The sequence below is a fragment of the Hipposideros armiger genome, unplaced genomic scaffold (genome assembly GCF_001890085.2).
Source record: "Hipposideros armiger isolate ML-2016 unplaced genomic scaffold, ASM189008v1 scaffold_206, whole genome shotgun sequence".
NCBI classification, from domain to species: Eukaryota; Metazoa; Chordata; class Mammalia; order Chiroptera; family Hipposideridae; genus Hipposideros; species Hipposideros armiger.
The window spans coordinates 1,952,110-1,975,718 of NW_017731556.1; the positions used below are offsets into that span (position 1 = coordinate 1,952,110).

The 23,609-nt window shown below is 43.1% G+C and overlaps 1 protein-coding gene across 5 annotated transcripts in view; it reads left to right on the plus strand.

Moving 5' to 3' along the window:
- Nucleotides 1-8,625: 8,625 nt before the first annotated feature.
- The window catches only part of HIVEP2 (HIVEP zinc finger 2), a 183,566-nt gene continuing 168,582 nt past the window's right edge, over nucleotides 8,626-23,609 (plus strand). For 4 of the 5 annotated variants that reach the window (XM_019653751.1, XM_019653753.1, XM_019653754.1 and 1 more), the window contains exon 1: nucleotides 8,626-9,039. The gene's annotated coding sequence lies outside the window, so the exon portion shown is untranslated. Of the gene's footprint in view, nucleotides 9,040-9,946; nucleotides 10,293-23,609 lie in introns of those variants that run through there. The other variant, XM_019653752.1, reaches the window with a different exon arrangement.

Genomic DNA, 23,609 nt, shown 5'->3' on the forward strand with positions numbered 1-23,609 from the left:
TATGCATGACATTTAGTAAGCTTGATACCACTGGTGCTTGGGTCAGGCACCCCTAACTGTCCAGCACAAAATCTTTGATAGTTAGAAGATAATCATTGCCTAAAGGACAGATCTAAGATCAACAACAGAACAGGTTGCCTTCCCAAAGCCACTTATTATTCTTTTAACGTGGATCTGTTTTAACTATGATCATACCTGTGTCATTATTGAGTGAAGACTTTATTGAGTGAAGGGAGTTTCATACTTCTCAGTGGCCATGCCATGGCTTCGTACACAGAGGCCAGGAAAAGATAACAAAGCAGGAGCAAAATACTAACTTTAAAACTTGGAGTACTTATTTTCTATTGTACAATACGTAGTTGACACAGTCTCTACTAGTTGAGGATTCCACAGTTGGGAGAAATGATTATAAAACAATGATAGACAGAACTGAGGGCACGAGTGGGACATAGAGTATATCAGTTTGCTAGAGCAGAAGGTTTTAACATATGCACCTATATATAAGAGAGACTATCAGTGGGAAATGAAATACCGAATAAGGGGTTCCTTTATGAAAATCTTTTCAAATAATTGAATCTCACCCCTCTTGAGTACAAAATATTTTAAAAAATGATTTTAATTTTCTTTTTTGGAAATCTTTCTAAATGATCATGGATATCTTCCTTCTCTTACACAAAACGTATTGCTGTGACACACTCCTTTCCCTGTGGTTTGTGCTCATCATGTACATCGATGGTTGCATGGGACCATCTCAGTTAGCATGTTGTGATCCCAGTACCAGTGTGTGAACCTACCCTACCGCACATCTGTGCAATTTTAGTATCCCTTTCCCTGCTCAGAGCATTCTCTTTTGGGTCTGAGATAATGTCCTCTACTAGCACATCTTCTCTTTAACTTGCTACTGTATTTTACATTAAAATTCTAGCTAAGGGCCTGAGGTACTGCACAAGCTTTGTGACAACTACTTGACTTGTTTTTTTTTCTTTTTTCTTCTCTTCACGCAGGTTCAAAGCTATATAGAACAGGGTCAGACCTGACCAACATTGGGAGTGTGGGTCAAGTCACAGTTCTCAGAAATCCTAAAAATTTAAGGACTCAGGTAGCGATAAAAGATTTCATTGGCTAAATTAAAGACAAATGCATTTTTCCCAAAAATGTTTTAAGGCTGATAATGAGAAACAGCTCTTCTCGTTTCTGAGCATATAGTATATATCAAATTTATACGGCATTGGTTTAACCCAAAATCTCTATTCCCTCATCCTTACCCATTATTTATCCACCTTCCCATATACATCAATGTCTTTAAAACTAAAAATTGATGTTTTGCCCTAAGAAACCACTACAAGAGCTTGGGAGGAAAGTGAAGGTCCTTGATAAGCTCTCTTTCTATTTTCCTCCTTTCTGCTACCTTCTTTTCTTACTTCCCTTTATTTTGACCTGGCTGGATTGTTAGCAGTTCAAATTTTAGAATCTGATACTATAAGTGAACTCCATTGTATTTAGGAGGAGAAAGTGGAGGCCCAGAAAGGGGAGGCCAGCCTCCTGTTTGTTCATGGTCATTGCTGGGACCTGTACTCTGGGCTGACAGAGCCACCTACCTCGCTCCTGCCTAAGAAGCCTAGATCATGATGTGCCCCCGTCACAGGCCCTGAGCAGAGGCACCCTCAGTGGGTGCCCAAAACCTTGCTTCTGCTTTGTCTCCCTCTCACTTCATATTTCCACACCCTTTCCGCCTCAGACTGTGACCTATTCCTAGGACTCTAGGATACCCCAAAACAGTCAGGTTCAAGCTTTGGACCTATCTGTCTTATCTCCTTCAAGCCTCTGCATATCATCCCCATCCTATGCTTTGTCAAGATAAATCAGTTTGAGTCCTAAGCTCGCTGTCACTCTGAAAAGGCAATCTAATAAATTAATCTCTCATAAGAAGTTAATGACTTATTAAGAGCTTAGGATGTTAAGAGCTCACAACTTGTATTTAGGCTTGTAATGGAAGATTTCTATAGCTCAAAGCCTTAACCCCAAGCAGTGACTGTTAAGTGGAGGAACTTCTGCTATAACCCATTTTGGAGTGGGGGAAGTGTGATGGAAGAGGGCAGGATGAGGGAAGGCTAATGTGATACTCTTAAATTGTTAATGATGTATCATAAATTGTCGATCCCCTGTATCGAAGGGGGAGGGGGGGAGTTCAGGCTTCAATAATCTTGGAACAGAGTCTTACTCCTACTACTAGCTGTTTCCTAGTCTGATTTTTGTACTTTACTCTTCAAGAAAGTTTTCCATGACAGACCATTGAACTCGTCTTCTGTAGGATAAAAACCTGAAGTGGGCATCCCTTGATGGCTCTCAAGAACGTAAGAAGCTGGGCTGGCCAAGTGGCGCGTTGGTTAAGAGCTGGCTTGTGACGCCAGAGGGACCCGGTTCGGATCCCACACAAGAGGGCCAGTGACACTGCCCTCCACAGCTAAGATGCTGAACAACAGCTCAACCTGGAGCTGGGCTGCCGTGAGTCGCTGGCGACGACATAGGCTGCAGCCCCTGTGGCAGTGGGTTGCCATGGGCTACCGTGTGTAGCCAGCAGCCAGCGTGAGCGGCCAGCAGCCAGCGTGAGCAGCTGTCCAGAAGCCGGCGACTGATGTGCCTCGCCCGGGAAGAGCGCAATGATGGTGCCAGCTTGGGCCAGTGAAGTAACATCCTCCACAACTAGACTGAAGAACAAAACAACAGCAACTTGTCTGTTCCCCTTCCCCCGATTCCCCAGCGCTGTTCCCCTCTCCCAATTCCCCAATAAAATCTTTTTAAAAAATTTAAATATAATAAAAAGAATGTAAGAAGCTAATTTCACTATTAGCCTGGACTGCTGAAATGTGTGTTATCCTTCAATAAACTGTGGACTTGGCTAGTTGCAAGCTAAACCAGGAAACCATGAAACTTGTTGGCATCCTGTTCATCCCCACCAGCTCTCCTCTCCCTCGCCCTTCCCTGCCCTGTGCATTGCTAGATCTGTGCTCCGCCATGCTTTCGTCCTCTGTTCCCGTTCCCAGGGCTGGTTCATTCTCTGGGGCTTTTTCTTTCCTAACATATTTTTGAACAGATGAAATCTGGTTAAAAGGAGAGCCACAAGAATATTTTTGAAGAATAAAAAGTGCCAACTTGCCATAAGGGATCAGGTGGAACCAGAGGAATGTGATAAAAAGGGGAATAAGGGGTTCTCAGGCAGCCAGCCAGCCCCAATTCAATCTTAGGGGCCAAGTATAAAGTAATGATTCTCAAACTTTAATGAGAATAGGAGTCATGGGGGGATCGTATGTCACCATGAAGTTTCCCAGGTCATAATCTTGAGGACTCTGATTGTATAAATTTAGGGGTCAGCCCAGACTTTTAAATAAGCCTTTCAAGAGATGTTGCTACAGGTGGTCTTTGTAGAGACACTCTTCGTAGAGACGCTCTGGAGTAAGGGGTTGACATGTCATTGGTTGGATGTCTATGAGCTCTGCCCACCCCGTGAAAGTTAGGATGAGCACGCTTCGTCCTTCAATCCTAACAGATGTCACTCTGAGTCTCAGTAAGTATGGCTTTGGCTGATTGGTCCTTAATTACCAGCCACTCTCCCTCCACTGCCAACCAAGGGAGGTTCTAATGGGATAAAGAGCCTGTCTACATTAGAGTGTTTGGTTGTATCCTAGTAAGAGTTCCATAGACAGGCAGATTTTCCTTCAAAGTCCTTTTCTTCACCTAATTTTCGGAGACCTAAGTATTCTTCGCACCACAAAGATCACGACACTGCTTAATCTTTCTCTCTACACTAATTAAAGCAGGAGACTAGGAAGTGCAGTTCTGAAGCTTCCCTCTTTACTGAGACCCAGGTCTATATTCTATTTATTCATCAGAACCCCATACCAGGTAACCCCTTTAATATTTTATTTAAAGTACTATAAATTTATCTGCGGAAATGGCATGCCAGTTACTTCATTTAGCAGCTTTGCAGAGGGATTTATTACAGAGATTTATAAAGAGTTTATAGCCATAAGGAATCAGGCACATCATCTTGGCCAACTCCCTAATTTCAAAAAATTGAGAAACCAAGGCCCAAAACTTAAGAGATATAGTGGACACCCCCTTCTTCCTCCTGTATAGCTCCTCTTTTTTCTTTTGGGAACTGCTCTTTCCAGGAAACCCACCCCCCCACTCCAGGTCTAGGCTGACCAATCAGACCACCCAACACCCCAGCCAAATAATTGGTTCAAGTGCAAGGACATGACTAAGGCTACCTGAGCTATCTGGGAAGAAAGTCTTTTCTCACCAGGGTTGCTAAACTAGGAAAACGATAATGTAGGACTGCTGCCACCATTTTGCAGAATGGTTGACTGAAGAGCAAAATGAAGGAGAGAACTAAGAAGAACTGAGAGAGGGAGAAAGACTGAACCAGCGTAACATCATTTGAGCCCCAGGATCTCGCTGAGTTAAAGTAAAATTTAGTCCTTGACTTCTATTTGTGTGAGTCAATGATGTTCCTTTTATTCTTCAGCTGGTTTGACTTGAGGATTTAAACTTGCAACTAAAGGAGTCCTATTGATGAAATAGATGCATCTGGTTCTAGAAGCTTTATGTACCATGTCTCCTGGTACCCAGTTTTCCTGCCAGGGTGTATCAGCCTTCATATTCTGTGGCAGTAGATCTTGAGCTTTAGAATGCTTAAGAATCAACTGCCTTATCTATGAAAAATGCGGATTCCGGGGTCCACAAAGATTCAGATTCAGAGGAACCGAGTGGCAAAGGCTATAAACCCGCCCTTTATCAAGATTTTTTTCCTGAGTAAGAAAAGTCCTTATCGTGGCCTCGGAGGCTGTTCTGTTCACTGGCTCTCACATTCTGTTTCAGCCAAACTGCTCCTCTCGACGTCTACAAACATGCTAAGACCAGAGTCTTAGGGCTTTATCTGAGCTGTTCCTCTACCTGCAAAGCTCTTCACTCCAGACATCTCCACTGCTAAATCATTTCCTTCAAGCCTTGAGAGGGATGTCACTTCTCAACAAGTCCTATTCTGTCCTGTCTGTTTAATACAGCAACACAACACCCCCACTCCACCCATATTCTTTACCCTATTTTATGCCCACCCACCCCCAATAACTCTCTTTTTACTTTCCAAAGTTCTTAATACTATTTATTTCTTATGTTTATTTTTTATCCTGTTCCCCCAACTAGACTGCAAGCTCCAGAAAATCGGGGATCTTTGATTTGTTTGCTGATGTAGCCTAAGTATCTTTAGCACATAGCAGGCACTCAATAAATATTTTTGAATAAAAGTGATTTCAGTTCGAAGTGTTTTGTGACTCTGAAAAAATACCATACTGCCATGTGGACATTTGTTATTTTACTTTCTTAATACTTCGTAGTCCAGATTACCAGGTTTTCCTTTCCTTTGAAATGAGAAATGATAAGGATGTAAATTTCCACCTCTTTGCTGATGTCCCCTCTGGGTTCCCATACAGGGTCAACTATGCCCACCCATCCTCCCTCTACTTACAGCCTAGTAGGGCTGCCTGCAGAGTTCACCAATGCTGATTATATCTTCTGAGGATTTGTGGAGAGAGTTGTTTTCCTGTTACTATATTACACCTACAAGTAAGCAACTGGACAGACATGCTGCAGCATTAGGGGCTGGCAATAGGGATGCGTTTACTTAAAGACAGTAAATTCTTCCCAGCAGAGGGAATGTCACCTAGTTTACACACACAAACATTTTCACTTCTTGCTTCAACTCACTTAAGGCTATCTTTAGAACTTTTGGATTTTGGAAAATAAGGTAACATGAACCAAGTCTGATTACAGATTGTATTTAGGGGTTCTCTTTGTTGGTGGGATCAGGCCATCAATATTGATGTGTATTTGCATTTTAAAAAATTGTGTTTTAACTGTCCAATTACCTGGCTATTGTAATATCCACATCACAGCATTTAATCTAGTCTTTTAAAGAGCCGTTTAAGATTTCAACTAACATTCGTTCTAGTGAAGCCAAATGCTTCCAGCCACTTCCTTTGCTCAGTTTCTGGGAGCTTGGGCAGCTGCTGTTGTGTGTGTGGAAGGGAAATTGAATTCTTAAAGAAATTGCTTAATCTTCTCTATTAAGCAATTAAATAAAATGGACTATGGGAGTAGGTAGCAGGTGGGTCTGGAAGTGAAAAAAAAACTTTGAAAATCACGTTTTGCGTTTTAAATGGACGTTTAAAAATGCAAAGGCATACATTTAAGAGAAGATGATGATTGGGGGAGTTTTTATTGAGTACTTCAAGTTCAGTCAAGAAAGGTTGATTATTAGAGAACTTATACAATGAAGGGAGAAGCCGCTTAAGTGGAAGTAGGCCCTGAATTTAAATGAGATCAACCTAACAGGACATAGTGAAACTTACTCCAAATCATTCCGATCTTTCTCCTTTGACGAAAATGTCCATATAAAAGTGAATCGCCGCTTTATTCTGCAAAGTCTTGCTTCGCAGCAACGTCGCCTTTGGATGGGGAACTCAGAAATACACTGATTATAGGTCAAAATGAAAAAACAAAACAAAACAAAAAACGAAAGCAGCCGTGCTATCCTCGCAGTCAGTAAAGGGGCTGTCCTCCCTCTTAAGGTATTCGTTTTTAATGAAAACGGAAGGGAATATTTGATATGTCTTGACATTTGGTCCCTTTTCCGCGAAATCTGAAACCTGAGACGCGAAACATTCCGCAGTTGGTGAAATACCTGCCTTAAAAACAGAACCACAGTTAATGTGTTTGGCCCGGAATTCCAGGGACTAATTTCCACCCCTCCCACGGAGTCACCTGCTCAGGGGGAACCCCGGCCAGAAATCCGGGTCGCGCCAGGTCAAATCTTGCGTCTCTTGTTTACTCCGCCCCAGGCAGGGCGGCGACGCGGCCAGGGGTGGGGAGGGCCGTTTGGGCCCGCGGCGCCTGGGGCGTTCGGTTCCGCTCGCCTCGGCGAGGCTGCTCCGACTCCCCGGAGGGGTGGGTGCGCGGTCCCGCCTGGCGGGAAGACCACCCGGAGGACGTGCTCCGGGCGCCGGCCCTGCCTGGCTGCCGCTCGCCGCGCTCCGGCCCGCCGCGGCCTCCTGGGAACCTACCCCGAGGGTTCACACGAGTCCACACAAGCAGGGTAACGGCTCGAGGGAGCCCCGGTGTCCCCCGGGTGTCGCCAGGCCGGGGAGGAAGCCCAGAGCTCCGGCCCCCACTCACCTGGGATTCCCCCGCCCCTTGGCCCGGTTCTCCCCGCGCTGGGTGTGATTTCATTCCCGTCCCTTCCGAGGAGAGAGGAGCGAGCGAGCTGGAGGCTGCGAGCGGCTCGCCCCCAGGTCCCAGCGCGGCCCACCAGGAGACCGGCTGCTGCTGCTCGCGCCGCCGCCCAAACTGATTTGAATACCCCGGCGAGGGCGCGCCGCGGTCCCCGAGCTGGGTGCGCCCAGGGCGCCCTGGTGAGTGACCCCAGGGAAGGCAATTGGGGCATTTCGAGTGCGTGAAAAGTTCGTGCTTCTGCAAGGGGCGCGGAAAGTGCTAGTCAAACATTTTGCAAAGCTCCAGAAACGCAGCCAGGGGCTACGGTCAGATTTTGTTTATCTTGACCGATAACATAACCGTGAGTAGAGGGGGCGAGGGAGAGGCAAGGGATCAGAGCGACGTGGACACAATCATAGTGACAAGACGAATTATTCTATAATTCCGTGTGTCGTGAAGACAGGGAACGGATATGTGGGAATTGGGGGAGATGGGGGATGGGGCGAGGAGGTTTCCACATCCCTAAAGGAAATTCTCAGGCTCCTGGAGACGCCCAAGAGTTTTTCTGCATGACAAGCAGAGACCGGTTCTCCGGGGAGTTCCCCGATCCCAGCGAGCGGGAGCGCGGCCCCGATCGCACCGCCCGGAGCGGCCCCGGCGGGGCCCGGCCCTGTCCTCCCCGCCGCCTCCCTCCCCCGTCGCCCCTCTCGCCGCACATCCCTCTCTCGCTCGCCGGCTCCAGACTGGTTTTTCTGGTTCAGCCTCCCTCCCTGGGACGCGCTGGGGGATCCGATGACGTCGCTGGCTGAGTCTCTCCCTCTTCCTCCCGCCCGCCCTCCGCCTCTACCCCCCGCCCGCCCTCGCCGCGCTCTCCTCCTAGTAACTTCTGTTCTGGGAGGCGCTGCCAGGAATAACCCGGTGCGTCCACAGACCGGGAGGGGAGGCGGCCGCTGCGGCTCCCGCGCGCGGACTGCTGCGGCCTGGGCCTCGCGGCTCCCGCCCGAGCCCGGAGCCCGGAGCCCGGAGCCCGGCCCCGGGTCCATTTCCATACAGTGTCAGAAAATAAATAAAGGGAAGAGGAGCCTGGGCCGGCGGTCGGGATCGCTTCCCTCCCTCCGCGCCCGCCCTCCCTCTGTCCTTAAGGAAATGCTACCAGACACCCCCCACCAGACACGCTCAGCCTTGGCGAGGAGCGGCCGCGGCGGCAGCGAGAACAAGGGCACCAGGGGGGCTCCCTCCTCCTCCTCTCCCTCCTCTTCCTCCTCCTCTCCGTCCGCCTGCTCCTCCTCCTCCTGCTTCTCAGCGGTGACTTTCCAGGTGAGCGGCTGCCGCTGCGGCGAGGATCCCCCTCGCCCGCCCCGGCTCGGGCCGCCGCATCGCGCCCTCCTCCCGCCTCTGTCACCCAGCGGTGGCCGGGAGCTGACAGCCGCCCGAGGGGCTCGCGGCCCGGAGGCGGGCGGCCAGCGGGAGGCGGGCTGGAGGTGAGAGGGTGGAGAGGAGGCGAGCGGGCGCCGCGGAGCGCTGTCGCTCTCCCCCGGAGGAGGGTCTCCGTCAAAACATCCTCGGTGACTGTGGCACAAGTCTTGGCCAAGTTGTGTCTTGGACAGTGACGCTCCCAGGAGCCCGGAGCAACTTGGAGGGTCTCCTAGCTCGTGGACAGTATCCCTACACATCTCGACTTTGGGGTGCTGGGTGCAGCCTCGGGGTGCGTGGAGGGCGGACCGAGCATTTGGGCGAGCAGAGCGGCGGGAATCTAGGTTCCTCGGCTCGGTAAGTGGCCTCGGCGCTGCGTTTTTCCTGCCTCCTGGAGCATTAGGCGCTTGTTTCACTTTATACCGAAATCGCCTCCGCGGGACTCCGCCGCCCCTCGCGGCGCGCGCCCCCGGCCGCTTCCCCGTTTCCCGAGGGTGAGGGTCGGAGGGGGCGGGGATGAGGGAGACCTCGGGAGGGGGGTCCGGCGCGTTGGGAAATGCGGGGAATACCCTGGCCACGGATCTATGCAGATGAGGGGAGGCTGCTTTGCGTAATGTCCTGGGGGGAGGGGGCCCCGCGCGAGCGCCGGAGGCTGGAATGTGCCTGGTTACTAATGAGGGACGTGCACCGGCGCGCACTGCCGGGCCACCGCTGCGGCTGCCGCGGCTGCCCGCCGCCCGTTGTCAGGTAGCGGGGGAGGGGGCCACGGCCGCGCTGCGCGGGCCGGGGGCGGGCGGCAGAGGGCCGGGCGGCCGGCCTGCGGCCCAGCGAGCGCAGCGAAGGCGCTGGCTGTTGGCATTTCAGTGACTCCTTTCTCCTGCCGAGCAAGGAAGGAAGGAAGGAAGGAAGGAGGGGACTGTCTCGATGGAAGGAAGGTTCAGGCGGAGGCGCCCTCGCCTTGTGGGTGCACCAGCTGAAGAGCGGCTCCCGGTGGCGCGGGCTGGCCGGGGGCGCGTGGAGATGGGTGGGGGCGGTTTGCATGCGTGTTCGTCTGTGCGTCTGCCCGAGGACCGGGAAGGGACATGTGTGTTTGGGCTGTGCACTGTGGGGAGCTGGGTCTGCGCCTTTATGTCTGTTCCCTGAAGTGGGTGGAACGTTGGCCCGTTCCGGGAATGTTCCATGACGTGGTGCAGCCACAGGAAGGGGGTTAACGAGGGGCTCTCTGCCGCGGCGGCTCTGCCGGCTGCTATCAAAGCAGATGTGCTGCTGCTGCTGCTGCTGCTGCTCCTCCTCCTCTCTCACCTCCTTTCACCCCTCCCCCCGCCTTTCCATTCTGTGCGTCTGGTACTGGAAGGGGTGAGACAGGAAAACATTGTTGTGGGGGTGGGTGGCGTGTGGGGAGGGGTGATGTGTGTGTGTGGTGTCTGTCGTATTTGGTGGGGGAGACTCCAGATCAGCTCTGCCACCCCAGCTGTTATCACAGATCGGTGCGCTTTATACGCATGTGCCTCCCGCGTTCTGACCCTCTTACATAACACATGCAGTGCAGCAGAGGACACGAGAGAATGCGACCCCAGCCCTCCAAGCCCACACTGGATGAGGGATAGAAGGTCAGGAAGTGTCCCTTGGTGTTGTCCTTCGGGGACTTGGCTCCCAGTGGGTAAAAGCAGGAGGGGAAGGCGGGTTTTCTTCAAGTGGCTCCTCTCCTCTGTGATTTGAAAGCATCTAACTAAAAAGGACCGCAGGAACTCGTCTTTTCTAATGAGATGGTTTTTACATGCTACGCTGAAGGAAAGTGGGTACTTGATTGTCGGGAGTGCAGAGGAGGGAGAGGGTCCTTAGTAAAGACTTGGAGGAGATGGGCAAGAATAGCTGCGGGGTAGGGGGCAGTAGGGACCGGAGGAATCCCCTGATAATTGGTTTCACCGGAGGCCTTAGGACACCTGTGATGGCTTAGAATTCTCACAGGAAGCAGTACGTACAACTGACATTGCAAAAGCCTCATCCTCTGTACAGTTAGTTACTTAGGCCTCAAATGAACATAAAGAGACTTGTATCCGGTACTTTCATTATAATGGAAAATCTGAACTGATTTTTCTTTTTCCTTTTTGGCCGTTTTAAAAATAACTCAATTTAATACCTGCAAATAACTATTGGTACTCTCCCCTACCCCCAAAGGCTAGACCTCCGGAATTCACATGAGAACTGTTTTTCGAGCAATCTCAGAGCCCTAGTCAAGAGCTATTGATTTTCCTCTTCAGTGCAGTGGTTCCTTTTGTAGTGCATAATGAAGCCCAGAAATTACTTGAAATATTAATAAGATCCATTTTAATTAAATTTGCAATGCTCTGCCCTCCTAGAAAAAAAGGCCGTTTAACTTTATTAGAAACATTTCCCCCAGCAACACGGTAATATTTGGTGATGTTTGTCCTTGAGCAAAGGAAGGTATTTTAAATATTTGCATATATATCTCTGTCCATAAATATATATTATAGATATTGTATATGTATTACATACATACTAGAGTTTACAAATGTCTTATGCTTTTCCACCTTGTAAACCTTATAAGAGTACCAAAGCAAAATTTTAACCAAGTAGATTGTGTAATGAGTAGATGGGGTTTGATTTTTAGGATATAGGCCAAATAGTTCATCAGGGCAGAAATCCCTTCCATGTGAGTAAAATAGATATCACTTTCATTTGTAAGACAAAATTCCTGTGGAACTCTAAGAACTCATGATGAGAGCTGTGCATTTTTTATTTTGAGGTGAAAGGGGTTTAGCAACATCCACTTAATAATGGTAGTTAGTGTGCTTCAAGTGTCATTATCCTTTTGACCACTAGGTTTGAAGTGTGCAGTATATGTCTTATGTACAGAAAAATGTTATGTTACAATGCTGAATCTTTTGAAAATTGTCTTGAGTTTCTTGCTTTGAACATAGGTCAGGCATAAAACAAATTCGCTTTTTGGCATCTATATTTCTGTTATGGTGACTGTATTTTAGGTGGTGGTTATTAGAGACTGTTTATATAAGGGTATTTACAAACTGATGTGAAATTGATTTGGGGATGCTATTGCAAATGGTAGTATGTTAATGATATTACAGATTTAAAATTTAACTGATTTTTAACTGCTAGGTCTTTGTGGACCCGTTTGGAAAAATACCATTAAAGCAGATAACACATTTCTATATTTCTATTAAACATAGAATGTGAAAATGGATTTACTGTGTGTCTGTTATCACTTAATGAAATCCTGCTATTTGACTACATTGAAAGATTAGCTAGCAGAATAGTTTGATTGACCAGGCTCCTTTCCCTATCAGATGTGTTTACAGATTGTCTTGTTACTATGGAAACAAAACAGAGACAACATGTATGCAGGTATTCCTTGTGGAATAATGGTGGTACATGTGTCTGCTTGAGCTCTTGGCACCTTGTCACAATTCAGAACACCAGGTAGAATCTTTCAGGCTGATTGCATTGAAAATCAGAATCTTTATTTAATAATCTGACGACTTTTTTTTTTTTTAAAGCAGGGCTTCTTTCAACAGCAGCGCCAACTAACAACAAGAATTCTATTTGTGTTGGTTTTAGATTTTCGAGTTATCAATTATTAGCTGATGAAGTTCATTGGAAAGCTTCAATGTAGGAAAAGTCATTTTAAAGACCTGCAGAAAATGTTATTTGGCATGAGTGAAAAGTGTAATCCATTAGGACGTGGCATAATGTAATACCTGGTGTGGTAACTATTATGATAAGGGAAAAATGGCTAAGATCAACGAGATGGATGGTAGTGGGTCAAACAGACTGCTGATCACTGAAGTTTGTTAAAAATAAACAAAATCAACGTTTTGGATGATCATCAACATCAGCAGAACTCTGTTGGTTTTCACAGCAGTGCTATAGGTGGAGGAATGGTTCACGATTTATATCCCCACCTGAAAATTCCAGTGATGTGCTTCTAGTTAATGGATTTACCTATGAATTCATTTTGAATCCATAGTTTGGCTAAAATTTGGTGTTGCAACTTTTTAAAGTGACATTACAAAAAGAAGCAGAGGAAGTTTGCTATCTCAAAGGACTTCAGATATCAAGGAACTTCAAATCATCCATTGTGTCTGGGTTTGCTGTAACTGCATAGGCAGGGCCCTCATTCACCTTGAGGAAAACTTTAGTGACTATTCCCGGGAGGCTCCTCGATGTTTGAAGCTGTGGATGAACACATAAGATTGAGGAAAAATGGGAAAAGTTTATGAAAATAAGGTTGTGTGTATTGGAAGGAAATTGTATAAGTGATATGATTTTCTGCTTGCCTCTGATACTTAATCACAGTCAAAAGCATTGCTTTCTATGGCTGTTTATGGCAATACTCACAAAAAGGAGGTTATAAATCAGTTTTTGTAGTGATGGGGTGGCTCTAAGTAATTTGGAAAAGTATTTCAACACTGTATCTATTTTGTGACAGGACTGCTGAGTCTTCATATACCAGAGGATAACATAGCTTACTTGGTCTGTGCAATCTTTGGCTTCTCTGAGGTGGACAATGGATCCTAGCAGTAAGGGAGACATAGGACTAATCTGTCTTCAGGACTGCATTTGGAATAGAATCAGAACTACTTGATAACTTGGATCACTATTGTACTGGCCCGTATATGTTCTAATGTTAAATTACTCCCATTACCTGTCGTTTGAGGTAGTAACTATTGACATATGATCTATTATCAGTGTCCATAACTTTAGATTTCCTATCAGCTTAAAATTCGGAGTCTAACTATTTAGGCATATTTGCAGAAAGTGCTTTGGAGGGGAGAATGAAAATGATGTTGGTGTGCCTAAAGATGACTCTGGGCAGAAAGGTGGGGTTTGACCTACCGCTTCTGAGTCACCAGATGGTTGCATGTAAGTTCAGGAAGTGCTCAGGGCCAGCCAGCATTTTTGACTTGTAACGCACATATAATTTTAGCCCTTTCTTGAGAGTGCTATGACAGATGCCTCAGTCATCACTGATCAATACAATTTATTTATCCATTCATTGAATAACTAGTTACTATGTGTCAGGCCTTGTGCTAGACACCAAGATATTATGATGAACCAGACCAGAAAAGGAGCTTCTAATCTAGCGGGGCTGACAGCTACTTATCACAAGGTGAACCGATATACATAATGCCACATTTGCTATAGTGTTATGGAAGAAATATAAAAGAGTGTATGAAAAAGGGTGTATCACTCTTGTCTTGGTGGTGAACTGAGGCCTCCAAGCAGGTGATATTTGAGATGAGACTGAAAGATAAATAAGAGTCAAGGAAAGCAGGGGAAAGTATTGTACAAAGAGGAACAATGCAAATGCCCTATGATTGGGGGATGTACAGTGTTTTGAGGAGCTGATAAGCAAGCCAGTGTGTCTGGAGGGCAGATAACAAGAGTGGTAATGCAAGGTGAGGCCGGACCATGTGGGCAGGTTGACCACTGGAATGATTGATTAGCTAACCTGGCATAAATGGGACCTGTCCTTGGCAAATTGGGATGTATGATGACCCTACCATTGACCATGTCAGAGACTGATCATTGGAGAGAGAATTTTGGGGGTAGGGCCTAGAAGTTTGAGGAGGCTGATGTATATAACATGTGTCTCTTCACAGTGCTTCCACATCAGTGGCCCCCTAGACATTTGTTATGATTCTATGTGCTGACTTCAGTTGGAAGGAATTAGTTGTAAGTTATCTATTATTATTTGCAGATAAATTTTTTTTAAGAATAAATCATTTACGTTTTTAAAAAAAATACTTATTTGGGGCTCCAGTTAACTAAATTGGCCAGCATCATTGATTCAATTAATGAATAATTACCAATCGAGAAGTCTTTACAAGCGCACTGCGTGAACTAACCGATTAATCTTTGGAGCCCTGAATGAACTGGATCTATATGTTTCTAAACAGCTAGTGAAACATCCAATTCCCCAGATAATTTCTCTACATGATTGTAAATATCAGGACCGTTGGAGAAGTTTAGATCTGATTTTGAACTTTCCATATGATTAGGGGTCAGTGTAACAAAAGACTATGAAAGAAAATAATGGAATAAAAGTGAGTGAAAATAACATTCCTTTATGTAATCTTGGACTCATTCTATTTTGTTTTTCTATATCATATAAATAATTTGCTCCCTGATTTAAAATTTATGTAATGTAGAAAATTCCCTTTAGGTGGTCAAAAGAGTCAGATTATGTAGGGGTTCCACGCTTGGGCTCTGGTGGAGTCAGATTGGGGGTTCAGAATGAGTAACTGAGAGATAAAAAGATGACGATTCCTGACTTCAAGAATTTTACAATCTAGAGAAGACATGTGACTTATAAGTTAAATTTCATTAAAATTTACAAGTGAACGTAGAGTATTAATGGAGGTATGTTCTCTTCCAACCATGATGATTAGAGGGTCTTTGTGGGAAGAAGTGATTTTTGATTGGGGGCCCATAGGGTTGAGTAGGATTTCGTTCAGTAAGTTCTACAGGGAGGGAAAGGCAGGGCAGAGCATAATCTAATCTAGAGGGTGAGGTACTTATAGTGCCAGGGGGAGAGGCGTACCATGAATCTGGAAAAGGACATTGGTTCCAGATCATGGGGGGCCGTGGAGCCCGCGTGAGAAAGCTGAACTTCATTTAAGGTTTATGAGCAGAGGGGTGATGCTAAATTGTGTGTTTAGAAAGAGTACAAGCATGTACGAGATAGGTATCTTGGCAGCAAGGAGGCAGTTTTAATTGCTAAAATGCCCAAAGGAGAAGTAATAAAGGTTGACTTTACTCCATGACAATGTGAGTTCTTTCATCCTGTTAACGGACATCTTGAAAAATAATAAGTGATAAAAATATTTTGATAAATATGGCCAAATATGTATGGCAGATTGTCAATTTGAACTACATTTTAAGTACAGTGGTGAAGTATTATCTTAACCTACTATAAAACTTTCTACTCCGGGCAGTATTCATAAATGTTAATATTTTTAACACCAACTTATAATAATGGTTATACTTAAAATTATAAGGTATTTATATTTTTAGGTGTAAATATTTTAAGGAACACATAGATGATTCATTTCATGGTTCATTAGAATCGATACCCAGTTGTACCTAAACCATGACAATACTGGCCAGATAGTGTGTAGTGGGGTGTATTCAAAGGCAGTGCTCTGGTTTTTTTTTGACAAAGATTTATTTGGTGGTTTCATTTTCTCTGAAAAAGAAAGCAGGAGATCAGTGAAGCCCTTATTATACGCATTGGTCAGATTCACTTGATTTCAGAAGCCCAACAAAAAAGGTGGCACTTGTGAAACTAGGCAGTAGGTAAATGTGGACACACCCTCATTTGTTTTTGCTTAGGGATCTGTAGGCATGCATGCGCCTGCGCACACACGCATAGACTAATCTTAGAAAATCATACGTGTTCAGTGAGAATGAAAATTTTGATACTTAAAATACAGCATGAATTCTCATCCTGATAGTTGCAGAAAGTATTTCTTTTAAAATGGAGATTAGGTCTAATTTCACATAAAGAAGATTATAGGAAAGGTAATTTAAATTGCAAGTAGCTTTGTTCACTGAAATGCTAGATTCATTTGAAACAGTGTTTTATTTCTTTTGGAAGCCCGACAACTTGTTTAATAGTGTACATATGAAACACTAATTTGGCTTGTTAATTGGATGCAATTAAACTGAGGTTATTTTATACTGCTTAATTGTCTGAAAATTACATGCATTGCCATGCCTGTGTAATGTGAGGCAGAACGTGGGGGTAGAGCGGGAGTGGGGGTGGAGGGACAGAATGTCTGGTTGTGTCTTCGCATTGAACTTTCTGTAAAAACTTGGAAACAAGTCGTTTAAACGCTCTGGACTTCATTTGGAAATGGAAAGGATTGGAACAGATGGCCTCCACAGCCTCTTCCAACTCATATTCTATCAGTTTATAAATTCTACTTTGTAGTTCTAGAGAATGCAGTGTCATTATATTCTGTAATTATGGTATTACAAGGATGAGCTAAACACTTAAAAAAAATCAGCACAGTGCCAATTTAGCAAATCCGTTAGAAGGAAGGGAATTTAGGCTTAAAGAGCACTTGCTCTGTGCCAGGCTTTATACCAAGCACTCTCCAATAACAGCCCCAAGAAGATTTGATATTATCTTCATGTTTACACTTAAGGAAATCAAGACTCTGAAAAGCGAAGTGGTTTTCGCAGGGCTAAATGGTAGTTAATAGCGAAGCAGGATTTGAACTCAGGGCTATTCGGCTCCAAAAACATTTGGTCTTTCCATCATTCCATGCAGCGTACGCAACTATTAAACATGAAAATTATTTCAGAAATTAAAAAATTAAATTGCTAAGTCTTTTTATCACTTTGCACAGTGTTGCACAGTGTTTTCCCCTGGTAACTTACGTCTATCCAGTGGTGGGGTATGTAGGTAGCCTAGGGGCTAAGAGCCTGGATTTGAAGTCAGACAGCAGGGCGAATTCAGCTCTACCACCAGCTGGGGGAATTTAGGAACCTCTAGAGATTACAAAGTGAGGATGATATAATACAATGATAATGTTTAAGGGTCATTGTGAATTTTTAATGATTATGTGTGTACTTATCTCAATGAGCACATAGTAAATATGGAATGAATACCTGATAGCTGTGGTTATTACTAAGGAGGGATTTAGACCAAAAGAAAAACACAAGAGAACTCCTAAATTGTTGTACACAGTTTCAAATGGCCTATTTAATGCTTGATTGAAATGTTCTAAGGAAAGATGCAGGAATGCATGTTTTTCAACGGGAAACATATGGAAATACCAGTTAAAATTTGGGATAGTTCTCATTGAGCTGTGCCAGTGCTACACCAGTGAAGTGAACTGAGTCCTCTGGTTCTCTGTGGATCATCCTTCTGGATTTTTGGGTCTAAAAATAGCCTTTGGGGCCTGAATTACCTAACTTGAACTTCTATGTATATCTCAAGAGGAGAGAACCAGTGTTTACTGGTGGGGCCTTGGGCTTGTTTAGGAGTCACAACTGGAGTGTTCGTGGGATTGCAGACTTTTAAACAAAGTTTTTATTAACTCAACAAAGATTTGTTAAGCACCTGCTCTGAAACAGGTGCTATTCGAGACACTGGAGATTCGTCAGTGAACAAAATAGTAAAAACAAACAAATAAACAAACAGAAAACCCTGCCATCATAGCATTTACATTCTATTGGACTAATTTAGAAGTGTTTTTGGGCAAATTCAGTCTTTGCACTACTTTCCAGTGTTTTAGAATCTACTTTTGTATATGTTAGGTCTCAAGCCAAATAACAGTTAAAGAAGCATTGCAAGACTTGCTAAATCACTAATGAAAATATTCTACTTATTATATCTATATTTTTCATAATAGTTTTTGAGGAGGTGCTGGTTTTACATAATTATAGCATCATTGTTATTTATTTATTTATTTATTTAATTCTTCTTTGTGGTTCAGCATTACTAGCTTTCATAACCTGTAGTATCAGGTCCTAGCTATTTTGGGGAAGAAGAGAAAATGGTGTACAAGTGACACATTCTAATGTGAAGTACATTTATAAGCTTAAATTATTGATTGAAATGGTTTAAAGTAAAGACATTACCACAACTTACATTTGGAATGTATATTTTAAATATTTGATAAATTTTTCTTTTTCTTTTTTACGGACAATTTTTGTTATACAATTTCTAGGGGATTAGGGTGGTTTATCCATTCACAAAAATGTGGCAAACATAGTTCATGGCATACAGTAGGCATAGAAGATATTTGGTGAATGTTTAAATGTCTAAATAGTAAGAAAAATTTGACCCACTAAGGTGGGGAGGGGGTCATCAGAACCAAATGAGGGATAAAGTCCTGGCCAGTCTTTACTCCTATGGCCACAGTCCATCAATCTGCTCACCCTTACTTGTTTCTTCATATTTTTAAGAGGTCCTCCAGGAAACAATTGCCTCACCTATCCACCCAACAATCACAAACACTTCTTACAGTCACAGACAAGGTCTCCCTGGGCTGTGCACTTCCTGTTTGATTTCACAGCATGGGAACAGATGGAACCATCTTGAGGTAATTTTTTCCTACAGTTGGCTAGGGAAGTTTATAGTCGGACTGGGATTCTTCCGCGCAGGACAGCATTCTTTGGCCATATTTTGTTTAGGGTGTTCTGAGAAGGAAAGCTGTGTGAAGGCAGTCACGGTGGAGTTTCGGGAAGAGTTGTTTCCTGGTGGGCCTGCTTGTCTAAATTCAGCACAAAGAGGGAGTGTCTCCCTGTCCGCCATTACAGCTCCTAGCCCTACTGAAGGGAGAAAAATGAAGGAGCAAAGGCTGGGGCTGAATCTTCCCCTCTCATTTGAAGCTAGTGATGAAATCGTCTTTGCAGCTCAGCAGGACCCTGTGGGACAATCCTGAGGGTTGGCCCAACTTTATAGATAGGTCACGGGAAGTTCAGCTCCTAATTATCTATGGAACAGTTATCAACCTTTATTTTTCTTCCTTCTCCCGGTACTTATATTTTGAATAATCTCTATTCCTCTAAGCAAGGGAAAAATCCAGAGTTACAAACATTCAATTTATTTTCTTGTCATTCAATTTGTTTGCCATGTGTCAAAGTTTATGTTAGGAGAAATAAGAGACTTGGGGGAGAAAATGAGGCTTTTCGCATATCTTTTCTGTCCTTGTTGCGAAGATGTGCTCATGAGGGCCCATCCCAGGGCTGCAGAGGACACCAGAATCGCCGACAGTAAACCCTGACCCCAGTAGTTTATTGCTTGCCTCATTATTGATTTTCAAAACGATTCAGGAGAAGTGGCTGTACCTTTGTTATAGTTCATTGTTTCTTTATCTGCAAAAATGAAGCATTGTTTATAGCACTGCCCTACCTCCTGGGAACAGAGCAGAGTAACACAAGAGAATTGGAGTGGCTATTTTTAGGATGTGAAGCAACACTAAGTTTGAGAATAATTCAATGGTTGAAAAAAAAATCTGATGCACAGCAATACATTTGTGACAAGGGTTAGTAGAGTGTTCTTGAGATAATTGACTGCAATTGATGCAACTTATTGTAGGCATATGTAATTGTTTTCAGAAAGATAATGGTCAGCCGCTCCACAGCTTGTTATAATATCCCCTGGTGCGTTTAAATTTTGTGTAGGTCACTAATGTGCATGTGAACAAAATTTCGAGATAGTTATACCCAAATTCAAGCAAAAGAAAAGGAATCCAAAAAACATTTGGTTTTGAATTTGTCATCTGTTTACTTGTTCAAATGACCTCAGTAATATTTGCAATGAACTTGGTGCCCAGATTTAATCAAATGTAGCTTTCAAAATGGGCCAAGTGGCTGAGAATATTCAAAATGACTTTTTAAAATAAATCACTTGACAATATAGAATATAGCAAATAATCTGGATGCTAAGTGGAGATTAGGTTTTTCCAATGGGCAAGCTCCAAATTTGTTCAGTCATCAGTTGATTTTGGCCATATTTGGTAGGAGTTTGCTAATGCTAAACCTAATGATGTCTGAAAATAGTTATGATGGGTATTGCTAACTGATCTGGAAAAAATTAACATATTAGCTAATCAACCCAGGCATTTATATTGTGAGGAAAAGGTCCTGATAATTAGTCTTCCTTTTCATATATTCTTATGGGTTATATAGGATGGGAACAATGAGAAGCAAACAGAAGACATTTTGAAATTAATAACAAAATTGCCCTGGCTTTGAAGCCTGCTATGATTATATTAATGCTTCTTATAGCTGTAAAGCAAACAGTGCCTAACAGTATATCTAATATTTGTGATCTCCTTTAAAGCAAATTGGTTTTGGTTTAAATTTTGTAAGAAATTGTTACAATACATGGTTGTGTAAATCAAACTACTATTTTTATGTCTGACATGTAAGTATTTCTAAAAAATGAGGTAGGGGGAAAGGAAGGGGTGTAGAAATAGGATCCAGAGGGTCTTTTGGAATATGCAAATAGCCTGCCTCCTTAGTCCATGCAACCTTTCCCTGTGCACTTTTTCCAAATGGGTCCAATCTTGGTTTTGAGTAGGCTACATCGTCAGTATCAGGTTAGCATTTTGTGAGAAGTTTTAATTCTTCCTGTCACTCTGATACAATCACCACAATGATGACTTATTTAGGCCATCTCTTAAAGGGTCTAATTTAAATTCTGCTGATTCATTTGCTTAGGTGCAGGGTCTGGTGTATTGATTTGTCAGATGGTGATGGGACACGTTCAACGTGATGTGTTTCGTAGAATTTCAGGATTAGATAAAACCATTGGAGGCATCATTTAATCCCCAACTGATCAAGGAGAAATCACTCAGGACAAATCACCAAGGGCTGCCTGCGTTCGGATTCTGTTAAAATACCTCCTCCTTGCTTAGAGAGGCCTAGTCCACTCTCGGAGGCTTCAGTTTATCAGCAGCTGAACTATCTGCAGCTATCCAGAGCAACTTTGCTCATTGACTTGCATGACAAGCCCACAATTATTTAAAGGTAGTGACCCTGCTCACCTTAAGAATTCTTTTCTCCAGGCTAAATATTCCTAGTTCCTTCAACTAGACTTCTTCTTAGGTAGTTTTCATTGTTATTTTATTAATTTCTTTAGGGATCAGGCTGTTCATGTCTGAAATTTACTCCAGGCTATGTGTGTTATGAGTCCTAAAAAATAAATTGCTTATCTCAAGTTACTCTTCAGAATAGAGCCTCTTGCCAGCTGGTTTAGAAATGTTTTATGGCAAAGGCCTAGACATGCTTGCTGAGACTTCTACAGCTGGAACAGAGTTGGGATGTATAATAATGCAATACAGATCCATTTTAACAAATAGAATTATTGAGGTTCTGGCATGTATCAGAGATGTGGGAATAGAAAATACAATAGAGATAGAAACAGAAGATAAGATACAAAGAAGAGTGTTCTCTATTTTCTTCATCAAAACTTTTATAATCGATATTGAGGCAAAAAACTAGACAAAGGGAGCTATATTGAAAAGAATCAGTTTAAATACGACAAGGGAGGCATATATGAAGTATTAAGGTGCAAAATCACCCCTGACTGAGAAGATCCTGAGAGGTTTCATGGGAGATAGGCCTTGATTTTGAGAGGTACAAACGTGGGAAAGTGTCAAGACATTTGATTTGAGGGCAGTATAAAATGTATATCAACTGGTAAAAAAGTTAGAATGGTTGGGATATATTGTCTAAGGACTTGTATTCCAGCTTAAGGAGTTTGTACCTAAAATGATAAATTATGGTGGAAACATGTACTGTAACACATTGAGAATTTGGTCCCTGATTTTGCAGTTCCGTAATTTTACAAACATAGTTAAATGAAAAGAAATGGATAAAAGATATGTGAAAATTTCTATGCAGGGAATTCTATTTCATTTATAAAGAGTATGAAGTATGTGTATTTTGCATATAAGACATATTGGCTTTGAATTAGATATTATCATTACTTTCTTTGACCCAGCAGCTTAGCATTTTCAAAGACACTGATGATATAGATCAAATAAAATATATTGCTGATGGGCATATTGTTATATTCACCTGTGCCAGTTATTCATACCTTTTCTACTTACTACTCTTTGGACATATAAATGACATGCCACTGGTTAGCTCAAGTGGTTGCCATTTTAGTATAAAATAAGTTAACTTTTTCTTCAATTTATATTTTCTGTTCATTAAAAATGGAGACATAAAATGTTGGGAAATACTTTTATGCAGGTGTGTTACTTATAAGAATATCACCTATATAGTACCTGATAATATACAATGAATTTTATTGCATCTTAATAACAATTTTGAACAATATTCTTACTTCAGATCCACACTGTCTTTAATATTTATAAGAAAACTCTTGTCTTTCCATTTGCCTATACAGGTTGTTTATTAACCCACATAATGAATAGTAAAGATGGTGAATACCTAGATGGACACATATTTCATAGAATAAGTGGACCTATATGCAGAAGCAATACATTAGACAGTAACTGAGTGTTAATTACTCTATGTTACCAAAATAAAACTTATCATTTCCTGAGTGGGTACTTTGATTTTGGCACTCTTCTTTTAACCACTATGGAAAGTAACTTATTTTAGATTTAGCTTTAGTCACATTTTTAGTCTCTGGAGAAGTAGTACACAAGACTTTGTGAGGGATTAGGAGAGAATGAAAAAACACTTTATTGTAATAAAATGACTTATACAGTTAATTAATTTTTAATTACACTTTAATGCATGTGGGAACACTGATGTTTCAATAACACAGTTGGTTATAGGCCATTGAGCATTACCTATTATTTACTCTTTATTGAGGGCTGATTCTGAAATCGTAAATATAGACAGAGGCTGAAAAAGGAGGTGTGTTCTTACACATTTGAGTACCCCATGCATATATTTCCATTTGAGGAGCATACTGACTTTTACCCAGAGCCTGAAAGGTATGAAGTGATGATGCCTCATCTTGTTTTCATCTAGAAGAGGGAGTGAATAGTGTTTGAACCACCTGTAGGTCTGGGGACTGTCAGTGACAGGTGCTGTACTTTGTATAGTTCTCCAGCCTCGAAGGGATCAAGACACCAGTAATTTGTGCAGAGGGCCATTTAATAAAGAGAAGGTTGTCTTTTGGGGGGCAGTTTGTAACAAAAATAAAATGGCACTTGGAAATACTGAAGTAGAAAAGGGTTTTATTGGAACCAAAGATTGTGAAGCATGTAGGCAGGTAAGTTTTCCATGTAGGGTTCAATCACTAGTGTGTAAGCGCGCGCGTGCGTACGTGCAATGCACTTGTGTCTTCATTCCTGTTCACTCAAGAGCTATAATCTCCATTTGACTATCTGCAGACATTTAATTTTGAGCTGGGCTCTGATTTGGGAAAGTACTGGCTAAGG